This window comes from Tupaia chinensis, unplaced genomic scaffold, assembly GCF_000334495.1.
Source record: "Tupaia chinensis unplaced genomic scaffold, TupChi_1.0 Scaffold000212_1, whole genome shotgun sequence".
Classification (NCBI taxonomy): Eukaryota; Metazoa; Chordata; class Mammalia; order Scandentia; family Tupaiidae; genus Tupaia; species Tupaia belangeri.
Window position 1 is genome coordinate 2,765,672 of NW_006159687.1, and position 5,797 is coordinate 2,771,468.

The 5,797-nt window shown below is 47.7% G+C and overlaps 1 long non-coding RNA gene across 3 annotated transcripts in view; it reads right to left on the reverse strand.

Annotated features, from left to right (window-relative positions):
• The window catches only part of LOC102488067 (uncharacterized), a 51,031-nt gene that overhangs the window by 11,421 nt on the left and 33,813 nt on the right, over positions 1 to 5,797 (reverse strand). Inside the window, exons 3-4 of one of the 3 annotated variants that reach the window (XR_334390.3) lie at positions 3,398 to 3,732; positions 50 to 976 (exon numbers count right to left, since the gene is read on the reverse strand). This is a non-coding gene — a long non-coding RNA (uncharacterized LOC102488067). Of the gene's footprint in view, positions 1 to 49; positions 977 to 2,794; positions 3,733 to 5,797 lie in introns of those variants that run through there. The other 2 variants (XR_001370311.2, XR_003549231.1) reach the window with 2 other exon arrangements.

Here is a 5,797-nt window from a genome sequence, read left to right on the forward strand (position 1 = left end):
CCTCGAGGGGGTGCTTCATCCTCTCTTGCTCTCTCTGTCTCTCTCTGGGCAGCACACATGCTCTCTATCGAAACAGAGAGAGAGAGCAAGCGCGCTCCGACTCCCGTGCACGGTGGTTACGCAGGTGCGTAGGGAACTGACCCCACATGCCCACTGAGGTTTGAATCCCAACTCCGGACATGCTGTGCGCATGGGCATGCATGGAATGCTTTTTCTCTTTGTTACTTTCTTTTTACATTTTGCCAGAGAGTGCATGCGTTTGCCAGAGGGAGACAGAAAGAGAGGGAGGGGGTAAAGCACCCCTAACGGGGCGTGGTCATCGCCATCCTCTCCTCCCCACCCTGTCAGGACTGTGGACGTGCACCCACACGCACCAGTGTGTTCTTCACGGTGCTAAGTCAATTCGGATGGTGGTCAGTCACGTGGGATCCAGCTCCCTTACCCACCAGGCCACAGAGCCAGCCCTTCCCTTCCACTCACCAGCTCAGTGCTCTCTGGAAGCTAAAAAAGAAAAACCCTTCTCTGCCCAAGCATGGTCCAGAAGCAGCTGAGCCCTTGGGCCCTGGATGATACAGGCCTGTGAGCGGCTCCAGGGCGGGCCACGGCTCTCCGATGGGGACGGCCAGTGCTCCTTCAGAATCGCAGCGCAGCAGGACAGCAGGAGCCGGCCACGACCGTGAGTGCCCTGCTTGCCCTGCAGACCGGGGCTCGGAGTCAGATTGCAGCTGCTTTGGGGAAAATAAAGCAATATGATATTTCCTGCACAGCTGAGTGTGAGCTGGAATTCATTCCCACGACGGACAGATGTCTGGCGTAGATTGATACCACCCAACTTTCACAGGCACACTTGTCCAGAGGGTGGGATCAAATAGCGCATTCCCTTACACAATGATGTCGTAACAAGCTTCAGAGAATAGCGACGAGGAGAGGCTTTGGGGAGCAGGTATTCCATTTCTGACGAACTCGGGCATGTTGTCTGGTGGATTAAGTTAGAAAGTATGGGAAAATTGGCAACTCAATCCAGTTTCTTAACTCTAATAATGCAAATATAGAAAACGAGAGAACTTCGAAAAGTTTGTGGGACCTGCAAGAGGCATGGTGGTTAAGATGCTGGATGCCCACGTGGCTGACTGTGGTTCGATTCCTGGACCTGGGGGCCCAAAATCCTGAGAGGAGAACGGAGGAGGAGGGATGTGGCATGGCCTTCCTTCTTCACTTTCCTTCTCTCTGTCTCTCTCTCTTTTGTGAGTGCACACACCCTGTGGCAAAAAAATCTTAAAAAAAAAAAAATTTGTGGATAATGGGATTAAAGTACAAGTCCCCTTTGATGCAAAAAATTGAAATCCACACCTGCTTTTCCATATTCTGTGTATGAAGACCCCCCTGTACAATTTATATACATACTATAACCATGATCACTTCAAGAGGCTTCTTTAACAAGTTGTAAAGGTGAAGTACTGGCCTCTAAAATCCCGTGCCGAGGTTAAAACTGCCCATGCTGCTAGCACCCCTCGCATTACTCAATAACGTTAGCGAGGAGGGCACAGCATATTCTACGAGGGTCAGTTCCCAGGTCGTATTTATTTCCCCCGTACAAAGTCATTTGTGTAATTATTAAAATTCATATTGGATGGGACCAGCAGTTAGCGTAATGGCTATGTCGCTGGACTCCCACGTAGTCGACCGCGGTTCCCGTCCCAGACCCGGTGGCTTAAACTCACGCCGGGCGCGTGTGCATGTGTGCCCAAGATCCCGAGAGGAGAATGGAGGAGAAGGGATTGCGGCGTGACCATCCCCCCTGGGGGGTGATTTCTTGCTTTCTGTCTCTCTGTCTCTCTCTTTCTGTCTGGCGAGCGCACACGCTCTATAGCAAAAACCTCTCCAAAAAAAAATTCATATTGGAAATAAATATTTTCTTTCTTTCTTTCTTTTTTTTTTAGGTTTTTGCTATAGGGTATGTACACTAGCCAGAGAGAGAGAGAGAGACAGAGATAGAGAGAAGGAAAGTGGGAAAACATTCCCCACAGGGGCTGGCCACACCAAAACCCCTTCTCCACTGTTCTTGGAACCTGGGGCACACACGCACATGCGCCAGCACGAGTTTCAAGCCAGCAGTCCGGGACTAGAACTAGTCAACCATGTGGGAGCCCAGCATCTAAGCCACCATGCCACCTGCTGGCCCCTATTTCCTTAAATGTTTAAAAGTTTATCATCTATTTTCAATTTATCATTTTAGTGGCATTTCCAAACTTACTGTTTTCATGCCTTTTTATTTTCAAAAGTTACAGAGTTTATTTATTTATTTATTTATTTTAAGAAAGAGATATTTGCTATAGAGCACATGCGCTCACTGGAGAGATAGAAAGATAGAAAGCGAGAAATCCCCCCCCGGGGGGGCATGGCCACGCTGCAATCCCTTCTCCTCTATTCTTCTTTTGGGATCTTGGACACACATGCACATGTGCCCAGCGTCAGTTTTAAGCCACCAAGTCCAGGACTTGAACCATAGTGGACTATGTGAGAGTCCAGTGATGTAACCATTATGCCGACTCCTGGTTCCATAGGGAGTTTATTCTTAACTTGGAAAAAATTTAAGTCACGAAGATGAACGCAGAAGACAAAATGTGAGATGCTGTCTTTTTATTTTTATTTTAGGCTTTTGTCACAGGGCTCATGTTCTTGCTGGGGAGAGACAGAGACAGTGAGAAGAAAAGTGAGAAATCACCCGCATGGGTGATGGCCATGCCACAGTTCCCTCTCCATTTTCCTCTCAGGATTTTGGGCATGCATGCACAGACTCCCAGTGTGTTTTCCAAGCTGCCAGGTCCAGGGCTCAAACAGCAGTCAGCCAGGTGGGGGTCCAGTATGTTAACCACCATGCCTCCTGCTCACTCTATGCGACATTGTCTTTAGATCTAAAGTAAAATTGATCATCATAGATTCTTTCCCTGAACCAGAAGAAGCATTCATAAATGTAGTTCGTTCACTGTGAGTCAACTAAAACGATTAAATAACCTGAAGTTAAATTTCATTTCTCATTCCAGAAATAGAAATACTAGTGAGTTTTTTCCCTTGACATAAATTGTATGACAGGACGGAAGAAATAATGAAAAGAGGTTAGAGGGAGAGAGACAGGAGTGAGGGCAGGGCCGTCTTCCCTTAATGATCCCACAATCCCATGGAGAGGAAAAGTACCTGAAAGAACTCGGGCCCGTGCCGGGGGGGACTCCCAGTCAGCTAGTACATAGTCACACGTGTGGGCTCTTTCCCCCCTGGGTCAGGTGCTAAAGCACAGGCCATATCAGACAAAAGACAATGCAGCTGAAAAAGAATTGAGGCGCTGGAGTCCTTCATCCACGAAGTGGTTCCCCCTTGATCTCACTGAAGCCTAGCTTACCTTCAAAGTTTTCGTAGCTCCTCCTTTGGGGGAGTGTTTGGCTTTATTTATTTTTGTTTGTTTCCTTTCTTTCTTCCTCACTTCTGCCTTCTTCAGCAAAAGAAGCCAGTAGGCCTGGCTGATTTGGGGGTAATGCAGTGTTCAGGGCAAAAAGCCCAGAGTTTCAGTCTCACGGCCACTTTCCTTGGGTACCGGCACACCGTCCCTTAGCCTCCATTTCTCCAGGATAAACGGCAATAACAGGGCCCAGTCCACGGTGCGGAGGGAGGAAACGGGTCAGGGTATAACACCCAGCAGGGCAGGCATGCCAGCAGTATCTTCTGTTACCTTTCCTCCTTAGGAAAAAAGATAAAAACGTCTTTGCTTTAGAGTGACGCTTCTCAAACTGTAACAGCTACATAAAACATCAGGGACAGCGTTAAAAATGCAGATCCTGGGGGCCAGCGGGAGACAGAGAAAGGGAAAGCTAGAAAGCAAGCCACCAGGTCTGGGACTTGAACCGCAGTCGCCATGTGGGAATCTGGCACCTTCGATCACCACGCCACCTGCTGGCCCAAATACAGCTTTCCTTTTCATTTTATCCTCAGAACAACTCCGAGGAGGTTCGGTCATTATTGTACACAGCAGAAGTTTAGAATCCAGTGTTCTACTCGGGAGAGAGCAGTGTAATTCCAAAGCTCACAGCCACGGCACGCCTCGAAGAGACACAGGACGGCCAGGTCGATGGCACAGGTAAGGACAAGTGAGTCCAAATGGGAGGAAGGGACCGAGTAGGGGTGGGCACTGGGACCCGCAGGGGGGAAAGTATGGGGTGCAGGAGAGTCAGGCGTGCAGAGAGAAAAGGAAGCTCCTTTTCTCTAATACTTCTTCCAGAATGGAAATAGTTCCTGTTCAGGACTCGACTCTTGGCCTTGCGTGAAATGCCCTTCCATGAGGTGGACATGACTGACTGTGGCCTTACGCAGTAGCAGAGTAGAGCCGGTCCAACCTCACCTGTCTAAGTCGTTTCTACGCCTACCGAGATATGGAGGAAAATGCAAAGAGAAGGTCAAAAAGGGAACGCCGTGGTACACCCTGTAATTCTGAAGGGAGCCCTTCAGTCAGTGAGTTTAGCCAAGAGTTCTTATCTAAGCAAAGTTTAACGTTGTGCTACAAACAGGCCCCGGAGCCCAAGTGTGAGTCGGTGACCGAGATGAGGTCAGGTGACAGTCACATGGCCAGAGAAGAATGCTGCCATGACCTGTAAAGCAGCGAGCATTGCTGTACTTGGGTTCCATAAACTGTGGGCTTCATTTAGGGCAGACACAAGCAGCATTAAAGCTTTTTTTTTTTTAGAAAGAGAGATTTTTTTCTATAGGTTGTGTGTGCTCACCAGAGCGACAGAAAGCGAGAAATCGCCTCCCAGGGGGCATCCCCATGCTGCAATCCCTTCTCCTCTATTCTCCTCTCGGAATCTTGGACACGCACCCACATGCACCCGGTGTGAGGCTTAAACCACCAGGTCTAGAACTCAAACTGCGGTCGACTACGTGGGAGTCCAGCGACATAGCCATTACGCCACCTGCTGGCCCTGAACCATAACTATTTTGAATAGTTCATTTTGTTTCCAGGATAGCATATTCAACTGTTTTCAAGGTACCATTCAAGAGTATGCCAATTTGCACCTGAATTAGGAAATTTCTTTGGACAGCGTCATAAGGGGCCCACAGGTGGCATGGTGGTTAAGGCACTGGACGCCTACATGGCTAACTGTGGTTTGAGTCCCAGACCTGGTGGCTTGCTTTCTCACATTCCTTCTCTCTTTCTGTCTCTCTCTCTGGTCAAATTAAAAAACAATAGTAACAATAATAAATCAAATTAAATAATTCTTAAAAAAAACAAAAGTTGTCAAGAAACCTGTAACTGCTAACTACCAAAAATTCCTATTTTTTATTCCACCACCAGCTCCCTTCCTTGAGGCTACACTACCTGGGATGAGTTGAACTGAAAAGTTCTCTCCTTGTCTATGTTGGTAAGACCTGGCTATGATGATCCCTCAGGGTAATCTTAACCAAGGAATCAAAATAATGCCAGGAGGAAAGCAGAACTAGCTTTATGACCAGACAAGCCATCACGCATTTAGTATTACCTACATACAATAATTTTAATCTTCATAAACTGTAAGCTAGATTGTGGCATGTGCATTTTATAGAGGTTAAGAATGAGGATTGGGGATGGCTTCTGAGAACTAGTAATTTCAGGTAATTGCAGGGAAAAAGAGAAATGGAGATTTTTTACTGATAATCCAGCCTCTAGCCCACAGACTCGAGTGGAGAGGTGAGGGGCAGGCCTTCAGAAGAAGACTCCTCCATGGCTCCTGAGAACTAGTGATTTCAGGGAAAAAAGAGAAATGAAGATTTT